This window comes from Carassius auratus, unplaced genomic scaffold (genome assembly GCF_003368295.1).
Source record: "Carassius auratus strain Wakin unplaced genomic scaffold, ASM336829v1 scaf_tig00215878, whole genome shotgun sequence".
NCBI classification, from domain to species: domain Eukaryota; kingdom Metazoa; phylum Chordata; class Actinopteri; order Cypriniformes; family Cyprinidae; genus Carassius; species Carassius auratus.
In genome coordinates this window covers 26,073-51,443 of record NW_020528288.1, presented here as the reverse complement: position 1 = coordinate 51,443, position 25,371 = coordinate 26,073, and the positions used below count along the sequence as shown (strand labels likewise).

The following is a 25,371-nucleotide window of genomic DNA, read 5'->3' as shown; positions in this document are numbered from 1 at the left end:
GTTTTGGAAGAACTTTAAAAACAATACTTCAAAGTGTGTGCTTCTATATACAGTATTTCATGAAAATTTGCACTTAATTTAATATGTTGATTAATTTTATATTTAATATTTATATTTATATTTTGTTTAATCCTTTTTTTATTTTACAATGTTGTTTTTACATTTTTTATTTAGAATTCATTTTATATTTTCTTATTTGTATACATTTATTATATTTGACCCTATACCACAAAAGCAGTTATAAGGGTAATAATAATAATAATAAAGATGTATGCATAATCTGAAAGCTGAATAAATAAGCTTTCCATTGATGTACGGTTTATGATAGGACAATATTTGGCCAATTATTAGAAAATCTGGAATCTGAGGGTTCAACAAAATCTTAAATATTCATAAAATTGCCTTTTAAAGTTGTCCAAATGAAGTCCTTAGGAATGCATATTACTAATCAAAAATTAAGTTTTCATAGGAAATGTACAAAATATCTTCATAGAACATGATTTTTACTTAAAATCTTTACTTAAAATCCTAATGATTTTTCATCTTAAAAGAAAAAAATGATAATTTTGACCCATGCAATATATTGTTGGCTATTGCCATATATACCCACGCGACTTATGACTGGGTATATATACATATATAATAGATTATGTAAATTCCTCTTCCTCTCATTCCAGTTCAGCTTCCTGTGGGATGTGACCAGTTCACAAAAATAAATTCACACTCATGAATTGAAAGGGAGCCTGTTTTTCAGTTCTGAATTTTGCGCAACCCTGTCCAGCACGTTCCTAGACCTTATAAATTCTATCTTGATTTCTTGCATCTGTGTGTATGAAATTATACCGAGGTTCAGTCAAGCTGAAGTCACTCCACCTAAAGTCCATCCATCTTCTTGGCAGCCATCTGGTCATATTGTCTCAGAATGTAAGAGTTGAGGGCTTATCCACGAACACTAAGAACCCTTACAACAACCAGCTTTGAACTGAAGTGTGCTGTTCATTGACTGCTCGTGATTTTGTTCGCATGAACCATGGCATCTCTGAAGGACTTCACAAAAACATGATTAATGGCCCAGAACACAGGATATTATAAGCAGCTTAAAAGGTATATCACAATAGACACTGTGGTACTCAGCATTACTAACGCCGTGCTTTGATACTGATGTTACACAGGGATATCCATCTTTGCAAAAGCCATCTGAGGCACCAGTCATCCTATCGACAAATTCAAACAGCATCTGTTAAATCACTTTGAAAGTCAGGCCTTGATAAAGTGCCTCGAGACCTTAGGAAGAAGTGCATGTCAACAAAAAGATATTTGAACTAGCCAATCTGGATTGAAAAGGAAGTGTGGTTAAAACAGCAACTGGAAAACTAATGGAAAATATCTGAATGTGAGAAAAAGGGTGCTTTGACATTGACTGCAGCACTTAAATTGTCATTCGGCGGATCGTGAACTCTTCTTCCTAGAACGGGACAGAAATAAATATGAATGACTGCCTGTGACCAGTGATGTCATCTGCTAGATTTATCCCTGCCAGCTTAGATAACTGTACAGGAGCAAGTGTCCTTGAGACAAAAGTGTTTAGAGAATGGGCCCCATGCATTAATGTCAGCAGTGGTGCGGTGCAGATGCTAAGGATGTCAAACACTTTCTCTGAAAGCACTGGTCAAGGATTGTTGGGATATAACTGACAGATGGCAGGGAAAAAAAATTGGACACCCTATTGAGAAATATGACACAATGTTCCTATATTCAAAACAATGGGTTCTGTGAATTGACAGGGGGTTTCAATTGTCACACCATCGGTTGAGCTTTAGGGGTTAAATCACTATCATACGACCACCATCCTCCTGAGGGGAAAGTAGATTTATAGACATATATATAAAAAGGTCATTTTTCATATCTGAATTATAATTTGATTAGTGATCGTGTTAATGGGTACAGCATAGTTAACTAAAACTTAACTTAAAACAATAAAAAACATTAACTGATAAAAGTATAAAATAACATTAAAAACTTTATTGAACTAATTTATCTTAATTTACTGCAGTATATCAAATTGAAACTAAAAACTTTAAACATGCATAAAAAAAAATACAAGACAACAACATTACAAAGACTTTGACTATAGTTAAAATTAAAACAAAAAAATTATACAAATATTAATAAATATATGAATAACAAAAATAACTGAACGGGTGACAGATGTGAGATCATATAAGCAGTTTCTCTCAGTTTGGTTTGAAACATTCACACAACTTCTACTTACTAATAAATTTGCACTTGGGACATACATTGTATATTATGTTTTATGTATTTCAATGTTGGCTTTCAATTGAAATTATTTTGTACTATATTGGATTGAAATGTTTAAAGTGAAATGGGGTGGTGAGGGGGACGTCATAATTATTTTCAACAAGCATACAAAACTTTTGAACAAGTTTTTTCCATTAATTTTGCAAACAGTGATGTAGATTGTATTCTTTTGACAAATTAATTTACAGTTTCATTGCAGATTTATAAACTGCTTGAAAACATGCCTATATAAAAAATAATAACACCGCTTGTGATATTGAGCAATTTGCTTTGTTCCTGTCAGGAGAAAAAAAAAATGAAAATATGTAAAATCCCAGGCTGAGTATTTGCATATCTCCATATTTTAGGACAGAAGTCATAGGGACATGCTGGAATTCTGTTGCGGTGGTGTGAGGCAGCGCGGCGCTGCGTGTGATGCACTACTAGACGCACGCGGTGCGCCGCGGCGGCCTCCCCCCGGTCAGAGGACAGCAGAGGAGAGCAGAGGAGGCAGTAGATGCGCGCTCTGTCTCAGCACTGTTGGAAGAGTCATTGTTCCTTGACGTCACCACTCAGCCAAGCCTGGCGCTGCTGCTCTCAAACATGTCTTTGTTATTCAGAGCTTTCCATCGGCGAATCGCAAAATACGGAACGAGCTGTTCCTTTTATTCACTGGAAGTAGGAGGACTCACATGGGGGCGCGTTTGCTTGTGTTTGGGGAGGAGATTTCTATCAGATAACTTCGAACCGTTTAGATTTGAAGTGAAATACAAAAAAATATGGATTTGTATAACGTATTATTATTGTGACTATTATTATCATTTTTATTAGCCTATGTGCATATTATAATAATATATGCTTATTTTTTATATTTTTTTATGTTTTAGAAGTGCAGAAAGGAAAAAGTATAAAATGATCAAATATAAAATTCGATATGCATGTGTCTGCTAGATGCATCAATATAAACGTAATGCTTAATTAATTGTTTATATGATGTTTACTCATAATTAGAGCTTGAAAATAAAGATCACATTTAGCTGCAGTTCTTATTTACTTAACATGCTTAAAGATTAGTAAGTGCAAAATGTACATTATAACAATAATTGCACTTTACATATTTGATACATGTTATATCTTTAGTCATACTACTAAGTATTCTTCAGTAACCTGCCTGGAAAGAAAGGCATTGTGGTCACCGTGGTTTAATGACAATGAAATAAAGCCAAACGACATGTTGTAGTATTCGAACAGCAAACAACTGGCGCTCGCGTGTAAATCCAGTCCGTTCATCTGCGCGCGCCGTCTGGTGTTTTCCAAAGGCGCGAGCGCTTTACGCGACTCTGGGACACATTTTGTCAGCAACCAGCAAGCATGGCTCTGTGGTAATAGAATAGCCCGTGTAATCTGACACTTCAACTTGCCGTGCACTACGTTAGTTGATTCAGACAGTCACACTAACGAAACGCCGTGCGCTTTTCTCTCACTGTTTGTGAAGTGTGAGGGGAGAAATCAGATCGCAACTTCAAATCCAGGAGATTTTCGGCGCCGTGCTGTGATTGGACTTGAAAGTAAGTTGTGTTTGTGTTTTCCTATCATTTTCACACCTCGCTCGCTGGGAAGCTTTTTATGCATTGCATTGAAATGAATCCGTAGCCTCCGCGCTAGCTCCAACCTCAGCTAACAATAGAGTCACTTAAAGTGTCGCTAAGATGTGTACACATGTATTTCTGCGCAGGAAACAATTGCACTAACTGAACCGTTGGCGATACGGCTTTGTGTTTGCGAAGCAAAGCACTACTGAGCAATTTTTCCTGGACAGTGGTGTTCAGAGGAACGCGGAATTTGGCTGAATCGGAGAAGCCCACCGTTTACATACCGTTCAGCGTATCGTTCTGGTGTGTTGCATTGTTCAGATGAAGAGGGCACTGTCATTCGGTGGACGGTTGGTTGGCACGCTTAGATGGGCACGTTTGGTTGGCTTGGTTGCACGAATGCGATTTAAACTCGCCGGGTCATTTTGATTAGGTGAAAAATATAATAGTGGCTTCTTGATAAGTGATAGGAAACAAGGCTTTCAACCATGTGCTGAAATGTGATGTTTCGTGCTGTGCTCTAGTAACAGGACAACCGCTTTCGGAAGCACGATTATTCATTGTAACCGCTTATACATTTTAATCTCGTTCGAATCGTGGAATCCGTGAATGCTTGAATGTAACACTGTAGCAGACTTTGAGGACACACGCGGTGTTGGCTACCAACTATGTGGTCTGGATTTCGTAATAAGATTAGAAAAATCAAGTGTTTGTAATTAGAAACCATTGCATTTTTACATATAGGCTATTTAATGAAATGACAGTTGACTTGTGGATTACATGATTACATATGGCTTACGTTAGATACCAGGAAACGGTAATAAATTTATGTTTCATAAATGTCTAATTTACTGATTGTACCCATGCAGCTGTAAAACAAGCATCATACATTAAAAAATAAATTCAAGCAGATACGTATTATTGTGTAATGTAGTTATTGCTTTCGAATTATACATGTTCACATAAAAGTTTACTAGTTTATTTTACTGTTTAATCTAAGGAAACTTCATTTGCACTTTATACACTTATTTACGATTCACTATTCAGCGAGGCAGAAATAAGATGATAAAGCTGATGTTAAACAAGTAAGTTCCTTGTTGCTTTTGTTTGTATTTTTAATCAAAATTCAGAAGTGAACATATTCTGATTTAGTCATAAAATTTGTAATTACATTAAGAAGTAAACTACCCAACAAAGCACAGTAGTTTTATTTATTTTTTGTTAATGCATGTATTATTTATTTATTTTTGTATTAGTAAGTGAACCGTTTATTCATGAGATTCTTACAGTTAGTAATTTTACAACTTTCAGCCTTGGATAATAAGATCATATTTTCCTACATGATGTTGAATGAAGCCTGGCTTATACTTTATACATTGTCATCTTAATGCTTTTGATTTTGAAATGATTGATATTGAATTATTCTCGGTAACTCTATTGCCAATAAAAAGCCTATAAACTACAAAAAGCCTATAAAGGTAGCCAAAGTTCTTCCTAGCAACAATTGAAGCTTACAGTAAATTGTCATTGTTTTCATGAACATAGGCTTTGTTGTCTCCAAACTAAGTTCTAACAGTAGATGTTCTCTTTGGTGGACATGATGCTTGTTGAAAACAGAAACTTAATGTTTTCAGCATGATTCTTCAGCCAGAGCTGTTGATGACAATTGCTTGGTCACCTCTCTAGTACAGTACAATCACAGTCAATGTTTACATGGCTGTGTGAGTACTGATAATGTTAAAAACTTCCCCCTTGCTTCAGGGTGGATTGCTCCTGGAGCAAAGGTGAAAGTACTGAGCTCTCGACTCACTGGTTTTGAATTGTGGTGTTGGTTCATGTTAACATTATTGGAGGAGGTATGTTGTTAAGGCCAATTATTGTTGGCAAATGTTTAAATATGAACCCACGAATAAGACTGGAGTCTCATTTGGTGAGTCACCTGGGGGTGTATTTTAAAACACCACAGATTTACCCATCAGTGTGATGTCCCCTTCTATGAGTGGCTCAACTTGTATGAGTCAGGAATGGAGAATGTGTCTAGGAGAGGAGAGGCGTTTATTTTCCTCCCTTCTTCAGACGGGGGCCCCAGGTTGAGGATCATCATTACCAAGGGCAGAGTCTTTAGCCGTAGTCATGTAAAGGCACAGACAGTGCTCAAGTCATTCTGTCAACGGGACTAAAGAGGTATTGGGCAGGACTTAATTGAGCTTAATGTGGGATTAAACTTCCATAAGATCATTGAAAAGTTGCACATGCCAAAATAGAGAGAATTGTCAGTTATGTCATTTGAATGAATTAACATTGTCAAAATTGATCAGATTTTACACGCAAATTATTCAGTAACAGGTTTACTAGTCATAATTGCTCACATCGCTGCTTATTTATGCACATTTGTGTCTCTATTGTGTCTAGCCTAACAAATGTGTTCAAGGTTGTCCAGTTTAGGAGCGTAGTCTAGATGATTTCTTTTCACATTCAAATTCTTGGCATGTGTGACAAAAGCTCTTCTAATTCACTGGGCGATTTAAGGGTGGGAATCGTGAGTGATCCCGCTACAGAACATTATCATGATACTTGGGTCACAATACCATACGTAAAGGGTTCTCTTATGAGTTGTGATACACAAAGTATTGTGAACTTTATTTTTTTTTATTCAGCACCAGCATTGAGTAATCAGATGTGCTGTGGAGCAAAACATTTGCATGAGTGAAGGAAATCCTTCAAACAAAACAAACAAACAAAAATCAGGCATTTTTAGAACTTTGTATGTTTCAATGTACTATAATATATTTGTTTCACCCACTTCTAGTGCTACTTCAAATTTATCACAAAACAAAAGTTGATTTAGGTTTAGAAACTTGAAAAGTGGCACCTAATAAGAGTCATTGTGTATTCTTGCAGGCTTAAGTGCAAAATTAGGTTAAAATGACTTTGGTACTGCATTCTTAAAGACAGAATAAGGCACAATAGGTTTTTTACCAGCTAAAAAATACTAATCAGTGTTTTGACAGGTTTACATTTAACTGTTAGCACACTATTGTGGTGGAAAAGTTGGTCCATGTTCATTCATCATGAAGCGAACAGTCGTCTAGCCACCACCCACACACACCCACTCTTGAACCCGAGTCAGGCTTTGTTTGAGTCCACATGCTGCACCGTGGATCATTTATTATGGTTAATACACTGATGGCCTTTTTTAACGGTTCACATTACGTCTGCATATTCTAACCGCCTGCTTGACTTGTGTGTGCACTTTCGTTTCTGTGGTGATCGGGGTTAATGCGCTAACATGAAGTATAGCCTCCGAACCACAGATTATTCAGACAATAGGAGTGCATGACTTGTGATTTCCATGCAGACTTACGGGTACATTGCTCCGTTTCATCTTGTGGTTCGTGACCTCGGCGAACCAGAGGGAGAGGGACTTTTGATTTTAATTACATGCATCTGCAAAGAGCGTGGCGTGGGACCGAATCTGCTTCCAGGCTGCATAAGATGAAAGCTTGTTGAAGGCTGCCTCCGACTCTCGAGCTGACAATGTGACCAAGGATGCACTGGGATGTGATGTGAAAAGCATTAGCTAGCTGGTGCCATTCTAAGTGCTTTACCCCTCAGATAGGGACTTTCAGGCCCACACTGTCACGGGCTCATGCATGTTTGATTTGACGCTCTTTGAAAAATGAACGCAGAAGATGTCACAATGGCTGTATCCCATTTCTGTCGGCGAGAGCAAGTACTTTGAATCAAAAATGACACCCAGCTACTCTTTTTCCAGTGCGAGGGCTTGATATTTGGCACTATAGCACAAAATGTCTCCAACACACTGACAATTTTGCATGATCACAAGCAATTACCTTCGTTTTTTTAGTGCCAATAAAAGCTTGCAGCACTTTGAAGTCTGGCTGCCGCTGTGTGCCGTGCAAATCCAGCTTAAGCAAAACAAACATATTGTCCTCAACCTGTTTTCTTTTGACTGAGGCAAATTAGTGTACATTCAGTGAGCCATGTTCTCCAAGCTAGACTGTTAAGTCTTGCTACTTTCTTAAAGAGATCCATCTCTCTTCGAGAAACTAATATGTGCATAGTTAAGTAAACTGATTCTATAGACGCAAAATCAGGGCTTGGTTTCAAGTACTTGAAATATTAGACAGAAGTAACTTGTTGTGCGAAAGCGATTTAATACATTTTTTGATATGTAGAAATTTTGCGTTTGTGCTTTTTTTAGCAGTTTATCTGTATGCATTTATTCAGGCTTTGCAATGCATCTGCGTTCATTGAAATACTGCCATGTATTCCATCATGTGGAAACCTTGGACCTTGTCACCGTGTCTGAGCTGTCTGTCTCTGCGAGCGGGAGATTTCCCTCCGTCCCGGCAAGTGATCACTCTCTTTCTGAGAGGGACTCGCAATTACGTTCAACACAGCCCGAGGGATTCATACATGTTTTCTGACAAAGTAAATTCATTAGGTTTTCATAGGAAAGATAAATATTATTTCTCATTCAAAATTCGCCTTTTACGGGAGGGAGGATTTGCGGTTGCCTGCGCCAAATGACACGTGAATATAACCTTGGATTAGACATTTGCACAAGGTGAGACTAAATGAAAGGCAACTATGAGCTGTCAGGAGAACATGACAAATGGACGGTGGTGAATGAAATTCATACTAGATCCACCAAATCCCTTAGTGTCGCAGGAAAAAGGTGAATTTATATTAAACAGTAAAAATGCATTTGATTATTCTCCTATTACTTTCACTCTCTTTTAAACGCTTGGATTGATATTTTTTATTTATTTATTTTTTTGGATGAGGATGTACTGTAGATTGTCTGGATCACGAATTTATTGATGTTTCAGGGTTGTTACTATAATCTGTAAATTTAGTTTTCAGTAAGAGGCTAAATGGTTTCTATAGGCAGGGTCTATTTCACTTCTCTTTCCTCCAGTAACAAATGAAGTACTGTTTTTAAGCATATTTCAGTGCTTCATTTATTTACCATGATTTCATATGTCACTTTTACCTGTTAATGTGGAATGTGGTAGAGAATAGGTGAGAAGTTTCTTTTTGTATAGAATTAAAGTAATAGGCTAAGTTTTTATTTTATCTTGACACTATTTATATAAAAAAAGAAAAAAGGATGAAGTCTTGAGTTTAAATTTTTGACCTCTGATTTGTTATAAATATCTTTAATGTGACAATTTCATATATTTATTCTTTTTTTTTTGTTTGTTTGGAGGTATGCAATGAAAAGTCCATTCCTATAAGCAGGCACACACATGTTTTATAATCAGCCAGTCAGTTTTTATACTGATTCAGTCAAATTTCATAATTAGCTTTGTAAAAGGTTAAGTATACTCAACACATAGACAGGACTTTAAAATCAGAAATTTTTGATGGCTTTTGGTTTAGTAAGAGACTGCTTATCTTACTACTTTAAATCGGTATCACCTTTAACAGATTCAGTGACTGATACATGAGTCTGATTCAAACTGAGTTTGAGTCTTTTTGATCTATGTGAGAATCAGATTATAATGGCTGTGCTGTATGTGATAAGAAATAATACTCAAAAGACACTATGTTTGCTTTATTTTGTGATACCCAACCCTCTCATTCATTATTTTCAGATTGCAAGTTCATAAGTCTGGTAAAATGACTTTTTTAGACAGTGTAGATTCAGCAGCGGCAGAGCGCTACTGTTAAATAATTGTGCAGGAAACACTGGTATGGTGTAATATCATATTAATCTTGCATAGTATGCTGTTAAAACAGCTCATTTTCTCTACATTAAGCAATTTTCGGTATTTTTTTTTTTTGTCCCATCATATGCATGCTTTTCCATGTTTTTGTTTGAAACCTGTTATTATCTGGATTCTGCTGTGTCAAAATCACAAAACCGCACGGCCCAGAGCTTTCTTTAGCACTTATTAACCGTTCAAGGCAGATCTCACAATGAAAATGTATTCCATCTGAGAGCACACCTCTTGCTCCACAAATACACTTCATGCATCACAGCCTCCGTGCAGAGCTCATGAGGTGACAGCTGTAGGCAACAGAGAGACGTTCATGGAGTGCTAGTGCAGACTCGGCGCCAGATAGAGCATGATAAATCCAGAGCTGTGTAAGTGTGTATGTCCAGGCTCAAATTGGCATGCAATGGCAAGCACCACTTCCCAGGTAAGTGCTGTGTGCCCTGACTCTTAATGACTGTTTCATAATCCACACTCTTGGTGGCCACTATGTGCCCTTCCTTCTCATTCTCCGCTGCAGATCTTAACCAGACTGCTTCACACTCTTAAGAGCTCATGTCTTTTAATTTCTCTACCTGGGCTGTTCAGATAAAGAACCATATTACAAATCCCAGAGTGCAAGTATTGTAAAATGCCAGGTGTGGTGATTCTTGTCATGGGGGGAAAGTAGAATTGATTTAACGGTGACTAGTTTCTTTGAAATCCAAAGCAATTAGGTGTTTTTTTTTTCACTTGAAGTACTCCGAGGTTTATTTATGCTGTAACAAATTGAAACGGTAAGTTTTGGGTTGTCTGAGTACCACCACAATAAAGTTGTCAGCTAACAGTGGAGCAATAAGAGTAAGTGATATCGCAAACTAAACCCTGATTTTTCATACCTCATTCTTGCGCGCATCTTCTGAGAAAACAGAAGCCATTGTTGCACTGATCATTTATCATTGCTGTAATGAGATTAAACTAATCGTGTATTCCAGAGACAGCAATGATACACTGTGTGGGGCTTGCCAGGGATCATCTTCAAACAGTATTTGTCATTGTCTCTCAGTGCTTTTTAATTAACTGTTGACAAACAGCATAAGCCTTTTGGGTGTTATGATTTAAAAGCAGTCCCATTTCAGTGTCATAAAATATGGTTTCTTTAAAAACAAAAGCTAGAAAGAAACAAATATGTTTTGCCATCTAACGGACAAAGGCTCTGTTATGTTCCATTCCAGAATTCAGTGTGGTGACTTTGGAGAGTATCTGTAACCTTGATGGGATAGTGCCCATAAAAAAATTAAAGTTGTCATCATTTACGCATCCTCAGGTCATTCCAAATGGAACGCAGATGACATTGTCCATACAATGAAAGTTAATGTTCTTTTGTATGGACAAAAGCAGCTAAAACATTTTTAAATATCATCTTTTTGTGTTCTTAATGGTTTGGAATGACGATGAGATTGAGAGCATGACAATTTCCTTTAGACCAATTTTAGGTAGTATTAGCTTAGCAACACGCTAACTGTATTGAAATTGTGATTCTAGTCACTGCCTATGTTTCAATAATGCTACTATTGTAGCATTATTTATTGTTTATTAATATTTGAAATTATTTTTTATTTTAAATGTAATTAAAATGAAAAGTTTTAGTAATTTTGTTATCTTTATTTATTTTTAAATATAATTTTTATTTCTGAAGTAGTAATTTTAGTATTCTTCTTCACACTACAGTTAGTTGTGAATTTAACTGTCATTTTCAATTTAGGTTCTTCGTCTAATATTTAGTATATATTTTTTTTATTTCAGATTTATTTAAAATACTCAAACCAAATTAATTTTTGTAGTTTTAGTTATCGATAATATCACTGCAAATTAACCTTATAAAGTTCCATCATGGTTCGAATGTTCCCTTAGCAGCTTCCCGTGTAGGCAGCAAAGTAGCTTGCTAGCTTTAGGAGCTTCTAAGTGAGTAGTTTTCATAAACATGTTCAATGTTTCATTAGTGGCTGCTGAGATCGTTAATCTGATCTTTCTGTAGTGAGCTTGTTGCTGATGCATAAGCAAACAGTGTTCACATGAGATGTTTTAATTGCACATTAACCCACTGCTGGCATATTAATCTGGCATGCTTTAAAGACGGCACGGCGTCCGTTACATTCCCCCATAGTTTTGTATGATGCTGTGGCCCTGGGTGAGATGTTGAGCATCAGAGTGAATTGTTGTTTTATTAGCTAGATTGAGCCGGTGGCGCATTGAACGTTGGGTGCGTGTCCTCAGAGGATGGCTCTGAGAGCTCCTGACCCTACATCTACAGTAAGTAGTCACCAGGGACGGATGGCACATGCCAGCTCAGATTTTCACGATGGCCATCAGACGAGAAACAGCAGGCCGGGAATAACATGCAGATCTTTTTTTCCTGTCGCCATCAAAGATATAGTAAAGCAAAGCACCTTTTTCAGGACATCTCGAGCGTCTAATCGATATCACTGAGCGTTATTGAGGTTGGCTTGCTGTGATTACCCTGTTCTAGCTCTCTAAAGCTGGCTTCATGCACATGGCTGTATGTCTAATTTTCTCTGGAATTCTTTTGACTCTGGGACACAGGAACAGAGGAAACTCAATCTGGAGTGCCCTGAGGGGTTCCTCTGCAAGAGAATTCCCACCCAGATAGTTGCCAACACCCACACAAACATTTATGTAGATCTGTTTTCAAAGAAGAGAGCGCAAACCTCAAACCTGCGTCACGCCACAACTATAGACAACCGCAGAAGGCGAAGCAGCTTGTTTGCTAGTGGGCAGGTGGGAAGTGTAAAGGCAGTTGAACATGTGCACAGGGGCCACTGCTTATGTGCCGCAGTATCATTAATTAGATGGCAAGTTGTACTAACAAAGAGATGCAATGTACAAGCTTATTTATTTAACATGCTGGCCCATTTTGCACTCTTCATTCTTTACAGAAAATAATGAAATACTCTTCGATAAATCAGTAAATTACACTGATTCCTGAAGGGTCATGTGACGCTGAAGCCTGGAGAAAAGTTTACCCTCAAATGAATTAATAAAAATGTTAAATGTATTAAAATGTCAAATGGTCCTTTTAAATTTTAATCTCTCACAATATTACTCTTTTAACTGAGTTTTTGGTCAAATAAATGGCGCTTTTCGAAAACATGAAAAAATGAATTATTCCAGACTTTTAATTGCAAAATGTTAAAATAATTTTTTAAATAAATTATTTAATATTGTTTGCCAACTCTATACTTTTCATAGTGTGGAATTGATCCTTAAAACATTTTGTTTAGCACATTACTGTGTCCAGAAATTGTCTTTCTATAATAATATTTGAATGAATATACATATTTTTTATTTCTCTGTGTGTTCTGACAATCTGCTGGAATTAAATGGCCAAAAATGTTCTGGGAGATTTCAGCGTGTTTTCATAAAGAGCAATGGAGTCCCAATTACAATTTTAGTGTCATGCCATCAAGGTCAATTGTGCTTTTTGTCTCTATATTAAAATAAAAATGGTTTATTTAGACAGAAGAACAACAGTGTTTTGTCTAGGATTGACCCCAATAATGAGATGTTGTGCCCTGCGTTGTTAGCTGCAGCTGGTGTCTAAAGAATTACCACACGTCACTGCCCTCTGGCTATGGTTCGTCAGCTCATCTGATATTGAATAATGATTGCGGCTGGCTTGTAGCAAACCGCCGTTCCAAGTGTCTGTCACTTTAAGTGACTTCCACAATGGCAGCCTTTTTCTCCACCCTGTTTGGTGGTGGCTTCTTTTAAAGGGGTGAATTGAGAGCGCTCAAACTAGCGTGTTTCCCGTTCTTGGCCTCCTGTGAGCAGAGGGGGTTGGCGGTGGCAGTCACGTGAATAGTAATTGTATTTGTGCTGGGTTCCTTTCAGGCTGTCGCTGTAAATCTGTTTGACTCGTCACTTTGTAAATCATTATGATGGCTAAAAGCCTTTTTATTGAATTAATGGAGGGGGTAGTTGTTCTCCTTAGCAAATGTAAGATGTTTGTTTGTTTGCCTCACGCTCATCTTCATGCAGTTATTGTGTGCCTCTGTAAGAATTGTTTGTTCAATAAAGAAAAGTTGGCTTTTTTGTCGCTATAGTCAATTTTGAGAGTTTGTGCCATTTGGTTTCTGTAACATGTCTTCTTTTAGATTAGTGGAAAGAAATATCCCAAATGCACATTTAATTGTTTTATTAGACCTCATGCATTTGTATATTTAAATTACAATCTTCAAAGGCCATTTTCTCAAAGTGAGTTTTTTTTCTAGTATAAATCAGCTTCAACTGATTTATATAATATTCCTAAAAATCTGGTAAAACATGTATTTTTCTGGGTGTTGACAGGATTTTTTTGACGTAAGGAGTAATAAAAGACATCCAAAATTCCCTCTGAAAACTTTACTTTAAGGTATTTTGAATCTGGAATCGTCCATTATTCATGTTTCCATTCTGGAGATTTATGCAAATGAGTGCATATTTTTATATAGATAATGCCTCATTATATAATATTTATAACCAAAAATGTATTACAAAACAATTGTCTCAAAGGAGTTGGTTAAAATACAAATTATTTAATTGCAGACTTTTATTTTATAACTTGCCAACTGGAAATTGGGGAAAAAACGGGATGAAAATCACTAGATGAGGATGTCGCATACTAGCAGAACTGGTTTCAGCTGACAGAAACATGACAAAGTACATCATGTCCTGAAGATCAGCTTGGCTTGTTGTCTGATAAACATCTCCGTGCTCCTCTGCCACTCGTGGCTGGCATCATGCGTGGCGGCAGGCATTTGTCACTCTGAGCTGATGTGCTGTCAGTAACACGCTAGACGGGATCAGAGAACTTCAGATCTTCTTTATTCTGTTACTTGTTCACAGAGGCAGAAAGAAAGTCATGTTCTTGAAAAAGATGTCTGTTATCATTTCCATAAAGATAGAATCTTCAGCTGAAATATGTTTCTTGCTGTTAAAGGTAGGGGTATAATGAACGTGGCTTTAAGTGTTAGTTCTATATTGATACAATGAAGGCCTCAAGCAGGTGATGTCAACTTTAGGGTGCAGCTGCTGACATCAAAAGAGCGTCCTGCCTGAAGTTAATGTGACATTCTGTTTACAACCTATTTTTTTCTATAATGTGATGTATTTCAGAGTGAAACAGGATATTCAGTGAGAAAAAAACAGGGCCAGGACAGTATTTATCTCAGTTGATTGGCCTTGTGAAAAGATGTCATTACAAAGGGGATTGAAAAAGTAAGACGGATTCTTAAACTACAGCATAAAAGGAAAGTTTTTTTTCTGAAATGTTGCAGGTTATTGCTAATTTTGATTAGAACTGTAAGAGGTATTTTTACTGTATCAGGCAATAATATGTCATTTTATTTATTAATCAATTAATTAGGATATGGTATTGGATTTTTTAAAGTCTAATTTATATTAGATATGGTATTGGATATATATGTGTGTGTACATCACTACTTCTGCATTTTCTCTTAACTGTTTTAAAACGGTGAACACAATTTTCATCCCAAGTTGACTTTACCAGAGAAAGTTAGTTATATGTACTTTAATATGTTTGTACTCCGGGAGGGTTTTAGGTTCCTGGAAGCCTGTGCTCTGATGGGCAATTCCACTTTTGTAGTACGAGGGAGGAGAAACTGCTGGAATTTCTCACAGTTGCCTGTCTGACAGAGTAACAACTCAAGCTGAAAACTCTTCTGGAAAATATTGATGTTGGAGGAAGTCAGTAGGCTGTCACAAGTGTGGAAGACTTTGTGTGCATGGTGATGAATGTGTCCTTGGCAAAACTATTGCATCTCCAGTGCTTTTGGAGTTTTAGTTAAACACTTGGATATTATCTTTGTGAACTAGATTTTAGTGTATTTCAATAGCTGCAGAATCAATCTGGATCGTGCTTGTTTCAATGGTTTATCAGTTCTACAAATTGGTCGTGACAAATGAGGAGAAGATTAATGATTATATCCCATTACAGTAATAGACGCCCTAAAACTGCCTCCTGGAAAGATGCAGCTCTCAAAGGAGCGTGGATTTGATCATTCGCTAAGGCTTCTGTGAATTATCTCCGAAGTGAATCTGACATTTTGTTTATTCAGTTTCCCCACAAACTATTGTTCAGTGAAAGACAGTGCAGACAGATTGCATTCGGGCCTGTCAGTCACAGGTGCAGTCTTTTCTGTCTCTGATAGCTAATTAAGTCATGACACATGTTTGGCAAGATGCCCACGTCCCAATGGATTATGAAATTATTATAGAAGGCTTTCAGAATAGAAGAGCAGAAAGATCAATATTGCATGTTTGCATAAGCTCATTACTAAAGACTTCAAACGCATGTCTGTTGTATTATGTAGCGGTTAACACATGGTAGACCTCTAACAATCTTGTTGCTAATTTGCTAACGCAAAAATAAATACAAATGTATATTTATTTATTTTAGTCATTTTATCAGATGCTTTTATCCAAAGCGACTTACAAATGAGGACAACAGAAGCAATCAGTTGTATTATTAAAATAACTAAAAACCGATCCAAAACTAAAAGCTAAAACCTTATAAAACTACCTCTACAGATTTTAAAAATAAATAAATTAGTTAAAAATGACAATACAACAAAATTTCAAAACAATTTTAAATATTAAAGAACAAAAGGTATAAGAGTATAATAATGATTCTAACCTCTCTCTCTATATATATAATCTAATTTCCATTTAGTTTGTTTGTTGAAGTATTAAAATAAATCAAATTAAATAACCCTTAATAAAAGACCTATACAGACATAGTAAATTCAGACAAAATGTAACTAAAATTCAAATAATTAAAAAATACAAATCAAACAACAGTAGTTTATCAGTAATCCTAAAAATAACACTGCCAAACACACATGCAAAAAACAACAAATTACCTACACATAGTAAGAAATGGTTCTAAAAATTGAATCAAAATGCGAAACAAGTAGTAGGAAAAGAGAAATAAAAAGCGATACTTATCTTTACACTCTTTGGTCTTCACGGGAGGAGGCCTTCACATGATGGCTGCTGCGACTGCTGGCGTGATAAACTAAGCTTTTTTATACCCGTCTACCAAAATACTTAATTCAGTTGGACACACTTTCCTTAATTTCTCCACAACAAGCCAAACAAACAAGCGCAGACACTGACAATATACGCGATACAGAACGAGACCAAATGCGATATCAGCGCGTTTCCTTTAAATATATATGTATATCTTTAAATTATCAACAGTTAAATAAAATATACAATTTATCGACTTGATTTACTGAAGCATACAAAGGTTCATCATTTATTTTGTTTACACAATGAAGTTGTGTAGGACATATTTCCGGGCTTTGAGTTAGGAAATATGTGGCTCATGTCTACATGATTTTGCATTTAAATTGTTGCATGTTTTTTACAAAAAAAGATTTGCATTCAAATATTTCTGGTCATTAATCATGGTCAAACTGTGGTATGTTGTGACTTGTATATGGCATTATTCGTTTGCATATGATCACAACAATTTAAGCTTCAAGTTTTGCCTGTTTATAACGCCTCATTTAAATTAGTGATTGCTAATGACAAACAAGGTCAAATGTATGAAGTTGTGAACGATTACTTGTGTTTTTGTGTGCTGTTACTGAGTGACTTGTGCTTGTGCTCCTTGTACTACTTCGACTGTGACTGAAATCAAATAAATAAGATTGACTGGATGAGAGCCAAGACAGATACTGGCAGGATTTCTGTCAAAAACATCTCCAAGGATAATTAGCTGTGCTCTATTACCGCCATTTTAGCTTTTTAAAGCCATGTTTATATACACGCTGCCCAGACCTGTTAAGTCTAGAGGGTGTGTAATAAATTATTGTGACTTTATTGCTAAGGTAAATATAAGTTTCCAGTCATTTACTCAATAATAACATATTATTTGCTAATAATGAATCAGATTATAAATTGTCACCACAATTAAAGTGATACAACGGCCACTAAATATTAACCTTTTTAAGACCGACTGTGATGTGGTTGGTTCGCATGAAAAAGTTGTACTTGTTGACCAATATAGTTTGAAGTCATTCTGCCATGAATAGCAGGCGGGTGGTGCGCACTTGTCAATAATTGTATCATATTTCCTGTCTGATATGATTTCTAAGTTAGCCAAATCTGTCTTCAGCCCCACTAGAAGTCTCTTCTGTATTCTGTGTTAAGTACAGTATGATATGATCTCAAAGCTGACACTGACGCTGCACAAAAAGAGTGCTTTAGCTGTTATCCTCAATCAAAGGTCTTTTGGTTGTTATAGAGACCAATCAGAAGCAATAACAGAATTCAGCTGAAATGTCATTGCAGACTGTAGACGAAATCGATGGATGGAGAGGAGGAAAGGGCAGGGAAAGGACTGGAGATTAGTCACAGCTTTGGAACCCAGGATTACTGTTGACGTCTAAGGAAAGCCTCGACCTCACAAGGGATTCCCCAAATCATTGATGTGTTCCACCCTGAAAACATAACTTTTTCCACTTAAAGAGAAAACATGGGATGGTTTAAACTAAGCCTAGTATTATACATTGGAAGTCTTATGTTCACCAAGGCTGCTTTTGATCAAAAATACAGTAGAAAAACATTAATTGAAAATAAAAATAACTGTTTTACTATTTGATTAAAATGTAATTTGCACTTTTAATGGCACTGCTGAATCTTCAGCATCATTACTCCCAGTCATCAGTGTCCACATGATGCATTTCTGAGAATCCATTCTAATTATTGTTTGGTTCTCTTAGCTAAATATATCTTAATATTTTCAGTTTAAAACAATTGTTTAATTATTTTTGTGAAACTTTCTCTAGATAATTTATTTTCATAGATTACTTCATATAAATTTCAACAGAAGTAACTCTATAGTGTTTTCCTGTCAATTTAATGCATCCTGCTGAATGATGATGAATGTGTGTGTTTTTTTATAACTAAATAATTGACAGTTATTCTGCTGTACTTCTATAAACTTACCCATTTCTGCAACTTTAGACATTCTCTGTGGGTACTTTGGATCGAGTAGCCTTTAGCAAATACATAGTTTGCTAAATTTAATTTCTAAAATGCTCAGAATCCCATGAATGACATTCATCAGTGCCTTTCCTTAGATATTTTGCGATTGATGATAGGAGGTTCAGGGAATTCCTGAAGACAATAACCAGCTCTGGATGTGGCAGGTAACTCCATCGCGGCGAAAAGGGTTGCCAGCCCTTGATGTTGTGATACCAGGCCCGAAAGCACTTGCATGCAGACACAATTGGGGCGATTGGCACCAAAGGACTTTGCGCAGAGATAGTCTGTATTCCATTAGTCTGAGTGGGTGCAAGTTTGATTATGCTCACCGTAGGCATGACCTAATAGAAAATATTTGCCTGGCTCTAATTGTTATTTAGTCAGGTTGCAATTAGACATACTGGCAAATGTTTCCCAGTGCAGCTGTAAATCGCTGATTGTCAAAGAGATGAAGTTGTTTATTAATCCACACCCGATGCATTTGCTAGAATCCTTGACCCAGGGATCTGTTCTATCAATTGCAATACAATTTGTTTAGGGATGATCCATTCTAATTGTCTGGTTTATTTTAATCCTTCAATTGAAGTGCGATATTGGAGCATAGGTCCTCCACCTTCAAGTGAGATCTGACACTTGAGGGAGTGAAGTGTTTTCTCTGGGAAGCACATGAATGATTGATAGCAGGAGTAGAGCTGTTTAAAATCATCCTGCTCCCTGCTTATCAATAATTCAAAGCACTTTCTGTATTTTGGTGGCACATTAAATATCAGTCACCGGTTTGAATTCTCAATTTGATTTATATTGGTCAAATACATTAGTGGTTTGTCGTGATTCTCTTCATTTAAATTGGTTAATTTTGCCCATGCTGGGAATTAAAGCACTTGTCTTACTTTTCTCGTTACTAGTGTTTCATGTTACAAGAGTAAAGTGTTGATTAATAATTAGGCAGCTCTTAGAAAGAAATGTCTGTAGGGAACATTGACACAGGATCTCTGTCATTGGTTAAAGTCAACCATTTGACGTCTGAAGGCCAAGTAATAAACACTGTAAAATAGAATTTTTCGAAGTTGAAAATAAGATTATTTGAGTACATTTTACAAGAAAATGTACTATTTTTTTTATTTCACAATGTCACTGTTTCTTTCAGTTTCTTTGTTTTTGAAATTCACTCATTTCTGAGTTAAAATTGTTTCTGTAGCAGATTTTTTCAGCGTTGAATAGGGATTATGCACAATCCGTCGGTTTTATTGTGACCGGGTGAAGCTGATGGTCATGTATCACTAAAAGGGTTGGGTTCGTGATTATGACCATGGTGACCATTATGTGAGGCCAAAGAGTCAAGCAAACTAGTACAGCCTCATACCAAACTTTTTGGCAGGGGCAACAGTCAATTATACAGTGTAGTGGTCATTACAGGAAAATTGAAATCATTTTTTTCAAACATGCTCCTGACGTGACTAAGTACTCCTGTCTTACACAATTTACTGTTGGGCAACTATCAGCCTGTGTTTAACATGCCTTCATTTTCCTCCGGCGATACAGTGACGGTTTGACCTTTACCTCACCAGAGGTTGAGGAGCTGGTTGCGGCGCTTGCTGATGTTGTCCATTTGTTTGCTCTCGTATCTATGAGGAGCTACCAGGATCTTCTGCAAGACCAAGAGGGCTTTTAAATTTTCATAGATAAATCATGCTTTACTATTGCGTAAGTGCTTTTTGCACTGCACGGATCCCTGGTGTTAAAAGTCGGAGTCGACTTTGCTCTCATCCATTCGTGGAGGCGCGCAGCGTCCGGTCCATTTGCATTAACAGGGAAATGCAAAAGGATTTGAAGGAGGAAATTGCCTCTTGTAAACACAATGGCCTTTCCTGTGAGTTCTCATGATAATGTCCTGAGTGGCCTTGGGGCAGAGTCTAGAACATTCCGTTGAAGAGCAAGCGGAGTTCTGCCTCTGTTTGGCCTTTAGCATGAAATGGTGAGTATTGCGCCCTGGATATCGAGCAGGGGTTAGTGCAGTGGCTGGCTGATGTATACTAACAAGCTTGAATTTAACGTCAAAGTTGTCTGGATGCGCAGTGCCATGCGTGTCTGTCAGGTAGAGCCGGAGTGACTGTGGCACGGACGTTGATTTCCAATGCCTTAGGGACCTCTGTGTTGGCTTTAAGAGAAGGAATGGTAAGCAGTAGAAGCATCCTCCCTTGTCCACATTGTAGCCCTGATTAAACATTACTCTGCATGATTGAACTTCCCAGTTGAATCATTTTGTGTTGCTTTTAAAGGCAGAGTTCATCCAGTAAGAAAATTGCACTTGCCAAAATGTGGCTCAAATTATTATTATTATTATTATAAAAATTGTTTTCCATACAGCATGTCATTCCAAACCCGTAAGACAAAAATTACAATGTTTTTGATGAAAGACGTGAGCACAAAAAGTATTTTTGTAGCTTCATAAAGTTCCTAAGGTTGATCCACTGATGTCACATGGGCTATTTTAATCATGTTCTCATTGACTTTTTGGGCTTGGACGTGTTAGTTCCCTTGCTGTCTATGCAGGGTCAGAAAGCACTCAGATTTCATCAAAAATATCTTAATTTGTGTCCCGAAGATGAGCAACGGTCTTGCAGGTTTAGAACGACATGAAAGTTTTTAATTAATAGCAGAATTTTCATTTTGGGTCAACTGTCCCTTTAAAAGTGTCTGTAAAGATGCACAAAAAATATGCATTTCTACATATATACCAAAAAATGTATACATGTGCCAGGTATATATAATTTTAGAATAAAAATAAATGTACAAAAAGTTTGTGTTGTAACATTGTGTATGCACGTTGTTTGATGAATATAGTCTTCTAGATTATGATGGGCCTGCTGTTCATGGGTTGAACTGTAGCTTTGGGCAGTAGGAGGAGGAGAGGGACAATTTACATCAGTTGACATTAGCGTCCATGGCTGATTTTGTTATCACTTGTTCCTCATCAGCTCAGCTTGTCAGTTTGCTGAAATATAGCTGCACTCTTGTGTCAACAGCTAATATTTACATAATCCCTTTCCTCCCGCAAACATTCTGTGTTTAGCATGGTGTCACCAGTGTAACTGCAGAGCTTTTTCTCTCCATACTGCTCAATAGGTGATGGTTTTATATGTAAACTTCCTCTTTTGGGTTTGAGGTTTTTGCCTGTGACACAGCCTACAGCAGATGCAATATGATTATGCTCTATGCTGCGATTTTATTCATCTGGGCTGTTTCCTATGGGTCATGATTGCATAAGGTCAGTTGAATCATAGAGCCTGCAGTCTGCATGCTGCTCAGTATGTCAGAGAGTTGCATCTGACAACGGATGTTTATTAGGTTTTTGTCTTTTGAATTGCTAATGCAGCCTTCGTCATTGACACTCCTGGCGCAGTTGCACACAGAGCACATTGTGTTTTGCCTGATGAACAGCCTCACAAATCGAACCGCCGCAGAAGTAATTCAGTGGAGCCTGTAAAAACAGACAAGAGGAAGTGCATTAATGCACTTGTGTGCCCAAGTAATGAGACTGTCCAAAAACCTGGATACACTGCCCTCACCTGTAATAGGACTAGGACTGGCTGATCAATAATAATGTACTGTAGTATGATTTCTATAATAAAAATAATATCTTTAATAAAAACAACTCTCACACGCACACCCACATACATAGGCCTATGTTAACATTTTTTAACATGTGAAAATGTCCACATACAGAGATGTTGCATGCAAACATTTGTTGATAAAACACAAGTGATATCACAACATCATTAAATACATTTATTTAGATAATAATTTTTTTGCTATTTTCGTCCAAATAATTATAGTTGCTGAATATTCGGTTCATCCCTACTACTATTAATTTCATTACAATTTTTAATACTGTTAAAAATTAGTGAACTTTGTGTAAATAGACACTCCGTTATTTGTTATAAATATTAATATTATATTTTTAAATGGCATTAAAATGCTATGTAAAATAGCATTTTATATTTACACTTCAGTAGTGGAAATGGAGTTGAAAGTTGTACATTTCCATAAGTAAATAAAAAAAAAAGGTTTAGATTTTTCCTCTTCAAAATATTTGCAACTGTGGAGGTCTCATTTAAAAAAAAAAAAAATAAATACATATTTTGGTTAACTGATGTATTAGTGTATATATTGTTTATTTGTAAAAAACGGTGTTGAATATAATTGGCTAAGATTGCTGGTTTTTTGCCAAAACAATGAAATGATTTATTTTCATCCCTAAGATGTACCGTTCATGGAAAAGCAAGAGGACCAGGACGCACACTCACACACTTAGTAAAGCTCTTAAAAAAAGCAGGAACAGAAACCTGCCTGAAAGCACTGCATCATGGTGACTATTAAAAGGAGTGGTGGTTGCTCCTGATAAGCTCAGTTTGCTTATTGCACAGCACAAGTGTTGGGGGCAGAGGATTATTGCCACTTGTGTATATTTTTGCTGATGTATTATTTTTTCCATCCCTCTTCAGTCAGATGGTGCATATTAGAAAAGCCTGTCTGATGCAGAAGTGGAAGGCATTTACTCTCACCTGAATATAAAGTGAGAACACACAAACTCGCTTTCTTCCTCACACATGTGCACGCACTGTCACTTAAAACAGCTGCATGCTTGAAACGTAGACAGATTCTGCTTAACGTGGCATGTCAAAACGAGCAGATAATATTCTCGCACCTCACAAAAAGCCTCGGAAGCCACACCCTCATCTTGCGATCAGCCACTTCCCCACATCATGTCAGCGACGCTGACGTTATTTACATAAATGATAAACACAGCGGATGGCTGGATTGGCAGCGTAATCCACTTGCAGTGTCATTAGGGAGGAAAAGAGAGAAAGGCTATTACGACTCTTGCTTCATCAGTGCGTCTCTCTTAGGCCATTTATGGAGGTAATGGAAACCTCTCTCATTAAGGTGCCGCTCACTGTGGCGCTGAGAAACATCTCCACTCTGTAATTGATCTTGTTGGTCTATAGTGCTGGAAAGTGGCCCTAAAGCACCGCCCGTTTGCTGCATTCATTTTTCAGCTCAGTAAGAGCCGCCCTGCTCGCCCGCTCTCGTCCGGTCACCTTCACTTCTGCTGCCGAGCACCTGCGTGTGGTATGCGCCTCCTTGCTCTTTGTGTGTCTCTTAGGGAGCATTGCAGCCGTGTTTGTATTAAAGGAATAGTTCTGTCATTATTTACCGCCTCTTATGTTGTTCTTTTTTCTGTGCGACACACGAGGGGGAATGTTCAGGAATATTCACACAGCTGTACAGCGACAATACAAAGTCATTATTCACCGATCATTTTCCCCTCCAGTGAGGTGTTAATTCGAGAACTGCTGTGACCGGATCACTGAGTCAGTTAGTTGAACTATAAAAAAAAAAAGATCAGTGAATGATTCATTTGTTTGAACTGGTTCTTTTTTCAGTGAGCCAGTTGATCCGGTTCATGGATCAGGCTGATTCATATATGAATCAGAGTTCAGTTTACTAATTGAATCATCCGGTTGTAGAATTCCTTGAGTTAACGGCTTGAATTTTAGTCTGTACTTTGCACAGAGCTGTTATATATCTAAAGAAGACTCAAAATATAGCGCATGTGTTTTATGGATTACTTTTAAGCTGCTCCTTTTGGAGCAAAAGAGCCATGGTAAGTCACTATGAACTGTTATTACATGGAAAATGCATGTAGAATTTAAAGAAAATCTATATTTTTTTGTCCCAAAGGAAAGTTTTTCATATTATCTTATTATTTAAATTTTTGTTCAGTTGTAGTTTCAGTTGCAGCTTTTCATAGTAAACAAGAGCGTGCGCAATAAGAAGTGTTATACAGAAGTGCTTTTATTGAGTTGCCTATGTTTCCATATAAGTGTGCTCTTTATTATCTCTGTCTTTTCTCATTGGGTGATGTGTTTATGTATAAGTGTCTGCAGCTGTCTCGGTGTGTGTGTCAGGCTCTTGGGGGCCACTGGGAGTTGTGACATGTGTGGTGTAATAATAGACAAGTTTTTGTGATCCGAACAGCCTGCTCTGCTCTGTGACTCACTGTAGCTGGGCCTGAGGTCTGGGCTTGCATCATCACTGGTATCCGCTGTGCTGTCAGAGCACACGAGGGATTCAGCTCTGTCCGTCAAACAAGAAAATAGAGCATTTCGTTCCCTACATTTTCTGTTTTGTTCAAAAGCAATCCTAGCACAACTAACAAAAGACAAAACTGTCCTAACTGCATTTCTAGTAGTCTGACAGTCGAGCAGCTGCTTTCAAAGTAGTGTAGCTTTCCAGAAACAAACTACTTTTTTCCAAGGTCATTTTTGGCAAAAGACAGAAGGAAGAATCATATACATACTCAAAACAGATTATTAAAAAAGGAAAAAATTTAAGACGCTGCCTTGGTTCGATCCAGTGATTTTATTTATTTATTTTTTTGATTGGATGAAGGCAGATCTGAATGCAATCTTGCAGTCAATTACAAAATATAAAAGGGCATGTTTAAGTGGGCTTAGTGATTGGAGAAGTCCATTATAAATTGAGAGAAGTCTGTCCTCTCACAAAAAGGTTGAGGAGTTACATTCTGTTTCATTTTCAAAAAAATGATACGTGCATAGATTAATCATTCTCAATAAGATGCATAGGGTGTATTTCCATGTCACTGGCCTAAAGGA

The 25,371-nt window shown here is 37.0% G+C and overlaps 1 long non-coding RNA gene across 1 annotated transcript in view; it reads left to right on the top strand.

The window, feature by feature from the left end:
- The first annotated feature begins 3,599 nt into the window (after window positions 1-3,599).
- LOC113096110 (uncharacterized) overlaps window positions 3,600-25,371 on the top strand; it is a 47,276-nt gene continuing 25,504 nt past the window's right edge. Inside the window, exon 1 of the long non-coding RNA XR_003288462.1 lies at window positions 3,600-3,866. This is a non-coding gene — a long non-coding RNA (uncharacterized LOC113096110). The remainder of the gene's footprint in view (window positions 3,867-25,371) is intronic.